This window comes from Helianthus annuus, chromosome 9, assembly GCF_002127325.2.
Source record: "Helianthus annuus cultivar XRQ/B chromosome 9, HanXRQr2.0-SUNRISE, whole genome shotgun sequence".
Taxonomy (NCBI): Eukaryota; Viridiplantae; Streptophyta; class Magnoliopsida; order Asterales; family Asteraceae; genus Helianthus; species Helianthus annuus.
This window is the reverse complement of record NC_035441.2, coordinates 105,037,070-105,053,739: the sequence shown is the minus strand read 5'-3', so window position 1 is coordinate 105,053,739 and position 16,670 is coordinate 105,037,070. Positions and strand designations below refer to the sequence as shown.

General features: G+C 35.0%; 1 long non-coding RNA gene across 1 annotated transcript; it reads left to right on the top strand.

Annotated features, from left to right (window-relative positions):
* The first annotated feature begins 840 nt into the window (after nucleotides 1–840).
* On the top strand, nucleotides 841–7,554 carry LOC118482041. The gene is made up of 7 exons (XR_004866942.1): nucleotides 841–1,221; nucleotides 1,403–1,916; nucleotides 3,524–5,107; nucleotides 5,187–5,295; nucleotides 5,365–5,481; nucleotides 5,857–5,931; nucleotides 6,638–7,554. It is a non-coding gene; the product is annotated as an uncharacterized LOC118482041 (long non-coding RNA).
* Nucleotides 7,555–16,670: the final 9,116 nt, after the last annotated feature.

Below are 16,670 nucleotides of genomic sequence, written 5' to 3'. Positions count from 1 at the left end.
TAAGATAGTTGGCCCGATTCGAGAGGGGCTAATCTCCAATACAAAAACACTAGATAATCCAAATAAACAAGACATGACAAACTAGAACATGAAATGAAATACTTAAATGAAAAATAAAAGAGTTACTTCCTAAACTTCAGCCCCTAAATTCAGCATTTTGACTTTGACTCTCCCAAAATCAGCCCATCCAGATTTGAATTAGCAGGTTTGTATCACATGAGCTTGAACACTTGTTGGTGCTTCCCGACATCACATCCAACTTGCACAGTTTGCTTGATACCACTATGGTAACTGAGAAAAGAAGTAACAAAGAGATGAGTTTGGCGACCTTACTTTTGCATTTTAAAAAAACAATGTAGCAAAATCAAATTGGTCGTAAGCTAAGTAATATTGATGGCAGAGAACACTCAACAAAACAGAGGAAAAAACCATATAAGATGAACCACAGAATTCAAATACACCATATATTTTTTTCTGGAAAAAAGAGCCTATTGTTTATCTTTAAAAAAAAACAACACCCCTTTATAAACATGTAAACTGCCTTTGTTTATCCTCACATAAAAATGACAAAAAAGGATAAATTAATGGAAACCCAAATTACAACCTATTAAAATCACAGAACCAAATCCTATTGAATCAGAGAAAAGCTTATTAATATTTTTACCATACTCGTCATGTTGGTAATAGTATTAAACCAAGAACCAGGGTTGAGCTAATCTATCTCTTATACTAAAGCAAAATAGTGTTGACCAATTGACCAGTGATGTGGCATAGGTCTTTAGCCAGATAATTGTGTGTTTGAGCGGCAAAATGGATTTCATCTATTCTCCTTCACTTTTGTGAGCGGCAAAATGTTTTCATCCATTCTCCTTCATTCATTTGTGAAACAGTTGTGTTCTTCATATGGAAACTCCAATTAATCATCAATCACTTCAAAATCTTCTACAAAATTATGAATACGTTTCCATTTCTTTTCCCTTTATTACCTTCACACGCTCGCTCTCTCTCTCTCCGATTAAACTCCTTTCAGTTTCTTCCATACCTATGAAAACCCTAATTGACAGTCGTATTCAATCAAAATTGTAGTTTCTCATACCTATCAAAACCCTAATTGAAACATCAACCATGATAGAGGCAGCGAAACCAGGCGATGGTTGTGTCTAGCGGCGACAGTGGGTCTAATGTTGATGGTGGAGAAGTCACGACAGCAGTGGTTTTGTGGTACTTGAATCTTCGTCTCAATCATTCCCTACGCCATCTAATGTTTTACAAGTTCGATTTGGTTTTTTTGAATTGGGTTTGAATTCTAATTGGATAATGAGTTTTACTGATTTTGATTTGTGGGTTCTGTATATTTTAATAATTAGGGTTATTTATTGGATGATTTTGATATGTATAACAGAGATGTTGAAAGAAGATGCAAATAGTGGAAAAGTGTCGTCTGATGTACCTGCTGCACTCAAAGAATTGAATGAATATGTTGATGATTTTACCTTAGCAGATTCCTCAGCTTATTTTCGATTTGTATGGCATGCTTTTTATGTGTTAAGAAGATGATTATGTCTTTAAATTAAAAGATAAAGGAGTGATACAATTGAATTAGTTTGATCTAGAATTTGAGAAGAGGTTTGTAAGAATTTATTAGGAATGAGATACATCATTTGCTTTTGAATATGTCTTGGTTTAAATGAAATTTGGTTTTATATAACAGTGAGTTTGATTGACAAAGGTAATAAACCAGAAGTAGATGTGTTTTTTTTTTTTTTTTTGAAGCTATTATGAATTTTTAGTAGATTATTTCGTGATTAATTTTGTATAGGCATTTGATAGGCTTCTTCATATTTTTTTGTCACTGGCAGTTTCGAGTTTGATAAACAAGGATAAGGTGGAATCAGTGGTCTCGAGCTTCTTCTCAGGTCCATCATCGTGATTAGTTTTTATTCTCTTATCACTCTTATTTAGATATTGATTATATTATGAGTATTATGTTCATTGATACCTTTAAATCAGAATACAAATTCTGGACCATGATCTAATGGTGGTAAAAGTCCCCAGAGTCTCTGGTGATGATAATGATAAACCACCAACTGAGAGTCCTAAAATTCAAGCAAAGGGAGTTTTCTCCAAGGGCTTGAGGATATTCTGTGATAAACAAAGTTGTTTTCTAATTCATTATATAATAGCTAAAAGAATATTATTCAAAAACACAATGACAATAAAACAATATTATCCAAACGGGATGCGTATGCGCAAACTTTGATTAACACATGTACTTGTGCTTATCGTTCTCTCTGTCAAAAGATACTGAGTCTTGATAATTGCACTAATATAACCTTTTAAATCATTTTGTATGGTGATACATGCGAACATCAATCCACGCATTAACAACCTTATTTAAACAAACAATGTGTAAATAATCAAGACCTTATGATTGCTTTAAGTGCTTAATGGTGGAATATTTATGGCTTTTTATTGGGTTGCATATTTTTTTTATTAATGATATCATTTCTACAATTAGTTGTGGACTACATCTTTTTTTTAATCATAAAATTATAAATAAAGGCAATGATACCCTGCTACAAAACATTATATGGTTTTAATATCTTACTTTGATTTTAATCTTTCAATTATCACCCTTGGTGATTAATATACTGTTTGGTTTAAAATTTTAATCTTTTTATCTTGCAATGAACATTCTAGACCAACAGTTACAGTGGCAAAAACTGTTGTATTGATGGCTAATAGTTCTCACCTAGCCTCTTAATTTTTTATCCGAATGGAGTACTCTTTTAACAATTTTTGGGTGACTGGTACCAATCTATTTAGGTTGTATAGCACATGTAAAGAGCTTTCTTTAGTTCAGCTTTAAGTCTACTCTTTTGATGGTATTTCTATAATTTGTTGAAGCTGTGTAAAGAACGATTAAATCCAACCCATAGCGGCTCTCTTAAAACAATTAAAGAAGCAGGACTACACATCTGCACCACTTCTTTGAATCAACCCCAACCCCATGTAACATTTGTTATTACATCTTACGAACCGTTTTTCTTACGTATGTATACCCCAGGTAAATGACCTTTCTTTCAAACCAGTATTTGTTGTTAGTCAAATTACCATGGATAAAATGCAAGGTGGTCCAAAGTTTTGTATTTCAAAGTCATTGTTCAAAATAAAAATTAATTAATGTAGATATGATTTTCTTATGCTTTGTATTGCAATGTACGTTATTAATACCGCCGTTTTGTATAACAATATTTGGTTTACCAAATAAATCATTCGTTTTAATCCTTACCAGATACCAAGACCCATTTGTTTGTATAAAAGATCTGTTATTACTTAAATGGCCTTAAGGTATGCTTCTTTTTATTATACCTTGAGATCGGCTATAATAGGCCTTTTGCAACTAATACTTGATGGGATGTTTTGGCTGAACCTGTATACATTTGAATAACAGAACAAGAGTGCTATAAAGTGGTATGTTAATGATAAAGCTAAAGTAGTATTTAAATTACATTATCTGTAGGTTGATAAGCTGAAGGATTTGTTTTTGAAACAACGGGAAGAGATAAAGGCATTAAAGAATGCAATTATGTTCCTAGATGTTATGATCCGAGCGAAGTGGGAGGTTGATTCTCAAGTAACATAAAACAGGCCAAACAAATCATCCTTAATCTACAAAGTCAGGTAACTTCTCTCACCGACCAACTTCACAACCTTGCTCAGGATCTAGCAGAGGTCAGTCATATTCCTGTATATCTTCACCTTTTTTGTTTAAAATCTGAACACATGTACTTGTGCTTATCGTTCTCTCTGTCAAAAGATAATGGATTCTTCATTTGTTGGCATATCAGTTACAAATAGCTTCTGCAACTTAGTTAACGACATTCTAATATGTTTTTCCTTCATAAATGTGTTAATGTGATAGGTGAAAGCTGCCAAATATTAGAGATGATTCGTGTTAGAATGACTTGAAAACGGGTTGGGCCACTTTATGGTAAAAATTTATTTCAATCAATTATAATTTGAAGCTTTAGGGGATTTTTATTTGTTAAGCTGCGTGTACACGCGGTCTATGTTGTGTTTTTCTATCATTCTAGCTTTCCAGCAAGGTTTCGACATCTTAGGTTAAATCTGGTGACAGAGACTAGGGTTAGGTTGTGGCCTTTAAAAGTAGTTATTTGGACAATTACATGATTACATGAAAGTTAACTTATTAAATAAAAGGGATTTAGAGATAATTTAGTAATATCAAGTTTACATGAAGATTGAATTCCAAAATTTCATACTTCTCTGGAAGAAAATGATGCTTTTTTTATTTACTTTAATAATTGTGTGGATTGTTCTACTCATTGATGCAGAATTGAGTGGTTCAATTAGACACTTACTTGAACAAAAGGAACTAGATGTTAATTTTTAAAATTTCTATACTTCTCTTCTATACTTTTTAGATGGTTGATTTCTCCACTAATGATTGCAGTTTTGAATCTTTATGTCATGTAGCAGCCTACATTCTATCAGAGAGTACACACGTTTTAAATTTCTTTGTCAGTAAATGCATACTTTGTACTACCAAATTGTTCTCTCATAGAATAGTTCTATCTATAAGATTTGAAAGGCATAGTTGGAGTTATAGAAACATGAGAACCGGGGGTGTTACAACGGCTACTGTAACTTCAACCTTATTTGAGTGTATAAGCTCAGTCTATTATAATAAACAATTTAAATGCTAAGATTAACATCCTATATGTAAATTGTGTTAGGTAGTTAAGCATTTTTTAATACTTTTTGGTGATCTTACTGGAGAAATGGACGAGGGATTCAATGGGATTGGCACCAGAAGAATCTACGGCTTTTGTAAACGGTGGTTTATTTCTAGAATCATTAGGCAGTGTTCCTTTATCTTGCTTTCGCTAATGAACACAACCAAGTCGTTTTTTGTTCGTTAGGGTGGCTTGGCGGAGTTGGGTTCTTTTGTGTGACATTGTCGGTAAAAGATAAATTCCCAGCCAAGGGTTTGCTGGGAAAGAGGACCTTTTGGAACATCAAAGGGGCAATTTGATACCACCAAGCATCTTTGAGCTGGAGTTGTAGCTGCTATGGTCTCAAGGTCACTTTTTTATTAGAACAAAGGATCTTTCGAAAGAAACATTTTTATGCGATTATCTAGATTACCATGTTATTTCCAGTCTGTATTCACAATTTCCGTTGCACCACTTGAAAGGCTGAAGCTGGAATATATGGTTCCAAGAGAACTAAAACATCTTATTGAGCTAATCCACTCAGTCATGATTAAAGGTTTTCTCGGATTAAAGTGTACTTAAAATTCATTATGTTGTATTATGTATGATTTGTTCATATATGCAGTGGGGCGTTGACACACTCGGTGAAAGCACTTGACATATACTTGAAAATCGATACCAAGCTGGCATTTGAAGTTGGAAGGCACAAAAACGAGCAATGCCTCTGTTAATACGAGAATTGGTTTGTTTCCCTTCCACAAATGTTTCGTTTGTGATCATGATATAATATTTATCCTTTGATTGTAAACAAATCCATGGAATAAGGTCAAAGGGCATGACCGGTTAAATTAAAAAAAAAAGACCCTGTTCAACTTTTTTTTCTATTCATATGTAAACTTTTTTTTTAAAAAAAAGTATTGTATTATTAAGATTAAGATTTGTTCCGTAGGTTAGTAGTCTCAATAGGTCATCGATCCTAACGGGTCTTAGTTCCAATCACTCTTGATCATAACTAATCTGCAACCTTAGAAATATGACACCCAAGTGTACTTAGATGTAAACTTTATTTTAACAATATTGTGAATTAAAAGATATCGTGTTTTGTCTTTCGGTGCAGATTCATTCTCGATTTTCAACCAACACTTTTCCAAGACGGAATCATGCTTAACTATGCGTGTTCATGGACATAATGGTAAGATCGACACCCTTAGAGGCAATGTTAACCGATAAGTCCTCGACTTTTCACTCTTATTTAGACATTTACGTTTAAAAAATAAATGTCATATGTTTTTTATTTTGGATGAAAGCCATGAAGGTCTTTTTTATAATGGTACGATAATGTTCAAAAGCCCGAAAGCTTAATGTTTCAAATACAAAACACTCCAAATCAAATTCCATCTATTAAAAGACAATAAATGTTTGAGTTTTTATTCGGGTTTCAAGATTTGGGTTTTTCATGTCGGGTGGTTCTGGTTTTGGTTAAGTAAAAGTGACCCAATAACTTAACCATTTAAGGTTCGGGTTGGTCAGGTTTGGGTTTTCCGGGTTCGGGTTTTACGGGTATTCTTTAATTTGGGTTTGGGTTTGGGTTTTTTGAGTATTCTCTTATTCGGGTTTGGGTGGCTTCGAATTCAGGTCGGGTTTCCGAATTTGGATAAGAAAGTACAGGCCTTTGTTTCAGTAGTATTTTGATCATTGATTGATTTGGTTATTAGATTTTTTTAGCCTGTTAAAAAGATCATGGATTGGTATTTTCCTTTTTTTAATGTACTTCCCTTAAATTCTTTGTTTTACGAATTAGGTGTTCATGTAAATGGTCAACTTGACTATAGGAATCCATTATGAAATTTTATAATAAATCTGATGTATATCATGGTGTTTGTAATGTATGCTTACAGGTTTTAAATCTTGAATTACAAGAGCATTGGCCAACACTTGCGAGCCTAGGTGGTGACAACTTGAAATTTTGGCGTCACGAATGGGGAAAATGTGTTATTTGTGCAGATTCGGTTTTCGATGAGTGGGGTTACTTTAAGGCCGTACTCTCTCAAGAAAAAAACAAACCTTCTTGGTGCTCTCGAGAATACAGGTGCAGGCACAATCGTTTTTTGAAATGTTGAGTGAATTGAGGAAAAAAACACAGAAATAGACAATCCATGCTTTAACTTTCTGGAACAACTTTTAACTTTTTAAGTCATTTTATCATCAAATGAATATTTTCAATAATTTTCAAAAGGGAGTTGCACATGTATACATGACATAATTCTGATATGATTATGTTTTGGCAAATTGGTATATGTCAATTTAGATTTTACTAACTGTGAAACTGGCACTTTAACTTTTCACTTTTATTGCTAAGGGTGTTAAAATTACAGTTTAAATGGTTCCTTATTTCTTTTATGTTTTCTTTTATCCTGTGTTATTTATTTTTCTCCTAATTCCTTTTTTACATTTTCCTTTGAGGATTGGTGAATTTGGGCTGCTCCTTGTCTTGTGCTGAGGATTGGTGTATTTGGGCTGCTCCTTGTCTTGTGCTGCTGGGCTCCTTCGAAGTGGGCTTATAGCCGTTTGAGGATTGCTACTTCTTCTAGGGTTTGCCCCTTATTTAGAGCGGCTGGTTCTAGAGAGCAGTGCACTCGATCTCATCATTGTCTCGTGCACTTCTTCTTAGCTGCTTATCTTTGGTTCCTTGTTATTCACACGTTACATTCATGAGTGCTGGGATTGTTTGTATTGATCATCCTACTGGAGATCTTTTTGATTCTTGTAAACTGTGATGACTCGTTCATCTCTTTGATATATTTGATTGTACTATTCTTCCTGTTGGTTCATTTGATCCGTGTTTCTGACATGGTATCAGAGCCCCGAGGTTGAAACGGTGCTCTGGTGCTCTTCTGTTGCTTCTCTTGGAGGTCTGATTCTCTGTGAATCAACCTAGGGTTTCCGGTAACTTGAAGTCCTGGTAGTCTGTGTGTCTGCCGGCTTCAATCCATGGTGTTCCCCTTCTCTTTCGACTGCTGCGTTTGAAACCCTAATTTCTAGGGTTTGGTGTTTTTGGTTCGGGTGCTCTGTTGCTGGTGACGGCGCTGCTCGTGTGGAATTGAAACCCTAATTTTTGGGATTCTGCTCTGTTCCTTGAAGAAGGCCCTCATTAGTCCCTCTTTGGGCAAACTAACAGGACCTGTATTGGTTTTCTGATCAAACGCTTGTAACCCTAAGTGAAGGTTACAATCCTTGGTCCGCTTGAGTACTTCGCACCCGCTGTGAGATTGTTCCTTCCTTTATCTCTTTATTTTTTTTGTCTTGCATCACTGTGTCTTGTGTCTAGGCATCCTTGATACCGGGTTTTAGGCTAAACCAGTTTGATTATTGGGACACAGAGAGGGTTCACTCTGTTGCATTGTGTCTAGTCTGTTGAGTCTAGGCTCCCTGGTCATTGTCTGCGGAGGCACCTTGAGTGATGAACCTCTGATCTGACCTCTGTCTAGGCTTCGCCGTGTCTGTTTGGTTCATTGATTGCCTATTTATTTGGTGCTTGATTGCTTTCCTGATTGGTTCGTTCTGCTATCTGTTTCTCTGTTTATCATCTGTTCTGTTCTGTATTTCCTTATTTTGCCATTTTGCCTGATAAAACTGAAACTGTTGTGACTTTGGTTAGTAAACTTGATGCCAGTGACCCCTTATACCTCCATGCCAGTGATTCGAGTGGTCTTACTATTGTGAATATAAAATTGAAAGGAACTGAAAACTACGTGGTATGGTCAAATGCTATGAAACTTGCACTAATGGCTAAGAACAAGTTAGGGTTTATTGATGGTACCTGTGTTAAGTCTAAAACAAATGATGTTCTAGCTAGTCAATGGGACAGATGCAATTCTATTGTGTTAACTTGGATTTTGAACTCTGTTTCTGAAGAACTGTATGTTGGGCAAGTTTACTCCAGACTTGCCTCTGAAGTTTGGGATGATTTAAAAGATACTTACGACAAAGTTGATGGTTCTGTTGTGTTTAGTCTATTTCAAAAAATCAACTCGGTAAGTCAAAATGGTGCTAGTGTCTCTGAGTACTATCATAAGTTAAACACATTGTGGAAACAATTTGATGCCATGCTTCAATTACCTGCTTGCACCTGCAATTCCTCTACTAAGTTTAATGAATTCAATCAATTAATTAAACTTATGCAGTTTTTAATGGGTCTGGATGACATTTATCAACCTGTTAGAACCAATCTGTTGACAAGGGACCCTTTACCCACTATCAAAACTGCCTTCTCTATTATCTCTAGAGAAGAATCCCATAGGGGATCAAATAATGTTTCAAAAGTTCCAAATGTTGGGTTTGTTGCTAGATCAAATAACTACAATGATAATAAGAAAAGGTTTAACAAAGGTCCTAATCAAAATCTCAAATGCTCCCATTGCAACAAGATTGGTCACACTGTTGATAAATGCTTTGAACTACATGGGTATCCCTCAAATTATAGGCAAAAATCAAATAATCATCAGTGGACTAAATCCAACAACTCTACCAGTAGTGGTCCTAGTTCATCCATAAATGATTCTGTGAATGATAAAAATGCTAGTTCTTTGAACTCCTTGACTGCTGATCAGTTTTCTAAGTTGTTAGGGATGCTGAATGAAAATAAAACTGAGGACTCAAGTAAATCCAACATAGGAGGTAAATGTTTTAACTCCTTTTCCTCTGTTTGCTACAAAAACATTTTTTGTTTTAACTCCAAATATTCCTCAACACAAAACTTGAACTGGATTATAGATTCTGGTGCAAACCAACATATGGTTATGACCAGCAACAACATGTTCAATCTTGTTGATGTATCTGAATACAATATCACTGTTAAACACCCTAATGGAACTGATGCTAAAGTAACACAAATTGGTTGTTTTAAACTGTCAGATTCTGTTATTCTAAAAGATGTCTTTGTTGTTCCTGAATACTGTGTGAATCTCATATCTGTGTACAAATTAGCTAAGGACAATAAGCTTAGAGTTATTTTTGATGAAAATACTTGCTATATTCAGGATTTATGCTCAAAGAAAACCCTGGTGACTGGTAAACAAACCGAGGATCTGTATTTTAGTAGTAACTCTGTCAGTTCTGGTTTTTCATGTTTAAGTAAGACCGAAAATATAAAGCTCTAGCATTCTAGGCTAGGTCATCCTGCTGAACAGGTGTTGAATGTTTTGCAAATTAAGTCTGAGTCTAATGAGATTAAACCTTGTGACATATGTCACAAAGCTAAACAACACAGGGTCCCATTTCCACTTAGTGACCACAAATCAACTAAAGTTGGGGACCTTGTTCACCTTGATGTATGGGGGCCATACAGAGTCACTAGTATAGAAGGGTACAAGTACTTCCTCACTATAGTTGATGACTATACCAGGTCTGTCTGGGTTTACCTAATGAAATCAAAATCTGAGGTTTTCGAAAATATACAAAGTTTTTACAATTTGGCTAAAACTCAATTTGAGGTAAACATTAAGGTCTTTAGAAGTGATAATGGGTCAGAATTTATTAACTCTCACATGAACACTTTTGTCAAACAAAAGGGAATCATTCATCAAACTTCGTGCACGTACACTCCACAACAAAATGGAGTTGTAGAGAGAAAACATAGACACCTGTTAAATATTGCAAGAGCTTTATTGTTTCAGTCTAAAGTCCCTCTTAAGTATTGGTCTGAATGTGTGCTGACTGCTTCTTACCTAATTAACAGGCTTCCTTCTTCTGTACTACGTGGTTGTTCCCCTTATGAAATGCTATTTGGATTTAAACCTTCTCTTGATCACTTGAAAGTATTTGGCTGCCTATGTTTTTTTACCGTTTTAGATAATTCTGATAAATTTGAAGAAAGAGCTGAGAAATGTGTTTTTATGGGATACTCAAATTTCAAAAAGGGATATAAAGTTTGGAGTCTAGATCAAAGGAAGTTCATTTTTTCAAGGGATGTCAGTTTCCATGAAACTGTATTTCCCTTTAAAACCGACTCCTGCCATGATCTACACAATCCAAACAACTTAAATCTATTAAACTTTTTTGATAACTTTGAAATTTCAAGTGATTCAAATCCCGATGATGAAGAGAATGGTTCTATTGATTCAACTACTGTGACTCAGTAACACAGTGATGAAGTTGAATCTACCATTGATAGCAATGCTCAGCAGTCATCAGGGACGAATGACTTGCCTGAGAGTAGTGAGTCTATGAGTGTTGAAACTGGTCCTGTGAGGGCTGAGTCAAGTAGTGTTAATGATGTTTCAAACCTTCCTGAGGGTACTCAAACTACTAGAAGATCCTTGAGATCTACTACTGCCCCAAAAAATTTGATGATTATGTTGTTGGAAATGCTAGATATAGTTATGATAAGGTCGTTAATTACTCTAACTTGCCTTGTGAAAATGTTTGTTTTGCTGTAATATTAATAAAGTCACTGAACCCTGCAATTATAAAGATGCTCTTAAGGATAAAAGATGGATTGATGCTATGAATGATGAGTTGTCTGCCCTATATAAAAACAACACTTAGGATATTGTTGACCTTCCAAACAATAAAAAACCTATTGGGTGTAAATGGGTTTTTAAAGTAAAGTACAAATCCACGGGTGAAATTGATAGGTACAAAGCTAGACTTGTTGCCAAAGGGTTCAATCAACGGGAGGGTATTGACTTTGAGGAGACCTTCTCTCCTGTTGTAAAAATGGTTACTGTAAGGTGCGTCATAAGTCTTTCTGTTCAAAACAATTGGCCTCTATATCAGCTTGACGTAAATAATGCTTTCCTCTATGGAAACCTTAGGGAAGAAGTCTATATGACTCTTCCCGAAGGGTTAACTGTTGAGAATAAAAACAAAGTCTGTAAGCTGAACAAGTCTCTATATGGCTTAAAGCAAGCTCCACGTATGTGGAATGAGAGACTTGTTCAAGCCTTGGTTAAGTTCGGCTTTGTTCAATCCAAGTGTGACTATTCCATGTTTATCAAGTCTGAAAAAAATGTCTTTATTGCTCTCTTGGTGTACGTTGATGATATTGTGCTAACTGGTAATTGTGAACATGAGCTAAATAAGATTAAGAACCTGCTGAAAACTGAGTTTTTAATCAAAGACCTTGGCTTGTTAAAGTTCTTTCTTGGAATAGAAGTAATTCGGGATAATGATAGTATTTGTCTTACACAAAGGAAATACTGCATGGATCTCTTAAACGAGTATGGGATGAGTGGGAGCAAGCCCACTAGTTGTCCCATAGAACAAAATCACGTTTTGACAAACTTGACTTCAAAAGAATCTAAAAACGTGGATGTCACCCACTACCAAAAACTGATAGGTAAATTAATTTACCTATCTCACACGAGACCAGACATTGCTTATTTTGTTCACTATCTGTCTCAGTTCATGCATAAGCCGACTGAGGCTCATACACAAATTGCCTTCAAACTTTTAAGATATTTAAAGGGTGCCCCTGGTACTGGTATTTTGTTCAAAAAGGGAAGTACATTCCATCTAACAGCCTTTGCAGATTCAGACTGGGCTGTGTGTTGATACACGCAGATCCGTCACGGGTTTCTGCATTTTTCTTGGCAACTCTTTGATTTCTTGGAAAAGCAAGAAACAAAGCGTTGTTTCAAGATCATCCGCTGAAGCTGAGTATCAGTCCATGTGCAGTGCTACATGTGAAATTCTGTGGTTAATAAACGTGTTAAGGGAACTGAAAGTCGATGTGAACATTCCTGTTGTGCTGAAATGTGACAATACAACAGCTTTATCTATTGCTGCCAATCCAGTTTTCCACGACAGGACAAAGCACTTTGAGGTTGACCTTTTCTTCTTACGTGAGAAAATAGCTTCAGGATTAATAAAAACTATGGGAGTCAAATCTGAACATCAGTTGGCCGATGTGTTCACTAAAGGCTTGCTGCCAAAAGATCACTCCGAAATGTGTAAGTCATTGGGAATCACTAATCTCTTTACTCATTTAAACTGAGGGGGGGGGGTGTTAAAATTACAGTTTAAATGGTTCCTTATTTCTTTTATGTTTTCTTTTATCCTGTGTTATTTATTTTTCTCCTAATTCCTTTTTTACATTTTCCTTTGAGGATTGGTGAATTTGGGCTGCTCCTTGTCTTGTGCTGAGGATTGGTGTATTTGGGCTACTCCTTGTCTTGTGCTGCTGGGCTCCTTCGAAGTGGGCTTATAGCCGTTTGAGGATTGCTACTTCTTCTAGGGTTTGCCCCTTATTTAGAGCGGCTGGTTCTAGAGAGCAGTGCACTCGATCTCATCATTGTCTCGTGCACTTCTTCTTAGCTGCTTATCTTTGGTTCCTTGTCATTCACACGTTACATTCGTGAGTGCTGGGATTGTTTGTATTGATCATCCTACTGGAGATCTTTTTTATTCTTGTAAACTGTGATGACTGGTTCATCTCTTTGATATATTTGATTGTACTATTCTTCCTGTTGGTTCATTTGATCCGTGTTTCTGACAAAGGGCAATGCATAATCATAGATTTATGCTTAGGTTTCCTTTCGATTTGGAGACACTGATTGGTGACTGGTCGGTTGGTGCATTTTGAGATGTTCGGAATCTGTTCGAGTCATTTACAAGGCAGTTTCGGATGAAGGCAACAATTGGCATGCGCAGGTCATTTGGTTTTAGACATTCGCATTTAACAAAACTAGCATGGGAACTGAGAGATCGCCAACTTGGTCAGTAAAATCAAGTTTTACTCTTGATTTTTTCATCCGTTACCGAAAGAAACTAAATGATAATAACAATAATAATGATTTTGATGCAGCTTGCAAATGATCAAGATTTTGTTTGCAAATATGACCCACCCTTGATTCATCTGTATGATTGCTTACCTGTTTTTTTTTTTAACCAGGATGCTTTTGGGCAATGTGAAAACGCCTGGCGGGTAACAGCCAGTAAATAAGTTTATTTGTCCGATTGTCACATTAACTACGCCATTTCTTCTATCATGGAGTGATGGAGGTTTGTGTTTTTAGAGCTCTATCTAAATGGGTCGATTTCGTTATACTTTGCCTATAACTAGTAAAATTGTAAAAGTTCTAAAATTTGCCAAAGTCAATTTAAGGGGTTAAAAGTCAAAGCCTATTTATATTTATTGTAAATGTTTTTTTTCTCGAATTATATTTAGCTTCTAAGTTGTTGATGTCATTGAAATACCCGATCAATAGACAAATTTAGTAGGTTGAACTTGACCCCCTTGAATTTCTACGGTTGAATTTCAAGCTATTGATTTTGTTTTAGCAGCCCAACGAAAAGGATGTTAGTGATAGTAGGTGGTTAAGAACCAAAACATTTTGCAAATCTTAGCTTCTTCTTAATCTATAGCCTTTTGAAATTAATATTTGTTGTGTACGTGTATAATGCTTATATTTGCAGGCTCAGACTTTTAGTTTGTGTCTCCGTAGAAGAATAACCGATAAGGAAAGAAGAATAACCAAGGCTTAGACACATATGATTTCCTTTTAGTTCGTGTCTCTGTAGAAGAATAACCAATTAGTTCGGGTATGCTTCTTTCCTCCTTCATTCATGACCCATATCAAGGTAGCATTTTCGTAAATCTTTTAAAAACTTGAAGTTAGTTTTTAAATTATATTATGCAATATCTTTGTCATTTAAAAAATGAGTCTAACGACTCAACACATTCAAGTGTTTACAACCTCCTAAAGTTCTTAATTGGTCGTTACAAACTCAGTTCACAGGTATGTCACTTTTTTCATTTTGCAATTATGTAGATCTGGCAAATTAGGCATGTAGGGTAATAGGCCATAGTGGGTCGGTTATTGGTAGGGTTCAAATCTTGAAACCGTGGGTTGGGTTGAACTGAAACACTTTTTATCCAAAGTTCATATTTTCTTTAAATAAAAGCTAACACGTCATTTATTGGTATTGGTTGCAACTTGAAATGAGCTGTGATGGGTCGACTTGAAACAATGTATCCAATATTCATGACTTTTCTTGGTTTTCTTTGACTAAAAAGCTAACAAGTCACTTATTGGTATAAGTTGAAATCGGTCTGTTGGGTTGACCTTTTTATTCCAACATTCACAACTTTTATGTATATAAAAGGCCAACGGGTCATTTATTGGTATGGGTTATATCCAATTGTTGGGTTGACTTGAAACATAACTTTTGTTGAGGTAAAAAAGCTAACGAGTCATTTAGTGGTATTTGTTGAAATCAACCGGGTTGAGTTTAACCTGAAATACGTTTTATCCAAAATTCATAATTTTCTGTATATAAAAGGCTAACAAGTCCTTTATTTGTATGGGTTGAAACTTGAAACCAAACTGAATATATGTGTTTAGGTTCAGGTCTATCTTTTGATCGGGTTTGGGTTTCTCGGGATACTTATTAAGTTATTGGTTTTGAGTAGCTTTTATGGATAAAATGGTATGTAACATTGGCTAACGTAAAAATGATATCTTTGATAATAAAGATCGATAATTGGATAATAATATGATTTAATGGTATTATTGTTCATGTGTGTTAGGAATTAGAATATGTGATAATGAACTTTTCTTTGCATTGGTGGAAATGTTAGTTGATACTATTAATTAGTTCTATAATGACATGGGACTATACATTTGATGAACAATATGATGTGCAAAGAAATGCATAATAAAGGATATGTAATGTTGGATGTTTTTTTGTTACTTTTTGTGGTTGTAGCATTGTTATGTATATGAAGAGAACAATGTGAGAGAATCAATAGCTAGCGTTCGATGTATAATTCAAGCATGTGGCAAGTGTTTTTTAGCTTGAATGATTCTTTACATTTCCATATATATTTTTCAAAGCGAGAATCAATCTATGATTTATAAACGTGTTCTAATATAATAGTATCAGTTGTGTAGGTTCATGGAAATATATTCGATATTTTTTATTTACTTCAATTGTAAATAACTATTTTGAGTTACTTAATTGCCACCACATTTGTGAACTATTTTGTGTCGTTCACTAGCGCCTCTCATCTATGCCGGGTGGTGGGGGATAAAGCCCCTAGGGGCTTTATCATGCCACGTTAACGCCAACCGGACAGGGGACTCCATTGTTAATTGGCTTGCGGTGGGACAAAGCCCCTGTCAAGATTAATCAATCATTAAATTTAATTTTATTTAGTTTTTTAATTTTATAAATAAAATAACATAAATAAAAAAACAATTAAAGACAAAAAAAATACAATTAAACTAGAACAAAAAAATATAGCATTTAAAAATCTATGTAACATTGGGAAATAATATAATTTATTGTGAGACCACCCGTGCAACACGCGGGTACTTAGACTAGTCATACTATACATAAATTGAATTCATGAATCTTACCTGGCCAAAACGCCTCCCAGATTCGAGGAGTGGCGTCACGGACAAGAACCGAAAAAGAATGTGTCACCTTATTCGTCACTAAGAAACCCTAATTGAACACCCTTTCTTGCATCTGACTTTCATTGACAACGGGTTAAATCACGATTCAGTTGGAACGACTGGCAAATTGAAGGGTTAGGGTTATGATTCACGGCATTGAATTGAAAGATTTCACCGGACGTGAAGGTGAAGGGATGCGATTCAATGCTCTGAGACGATGGTGAGGGAATTTACGATTTTAGTCATCTAATAATCTAATAATCTAATAAGGGTAGAGATGGAACAAAATGGTAAAAGATTATGTATTTTAACTTAACCCTTCATATGCCATCTTAAAAAATGATGAGAATTTACCATTTTGTACATGTGAAATGCTTTATATAGAATATATAAAATATATATATATATATATAGATATATAGATATAGATATAGATATAGATAAATATATATAGATTATGTTAAAAGATTATGCATTTTAACTTAACCCTTCATATGCCATCTTAAAAAATATGAGAATTTATCATTTT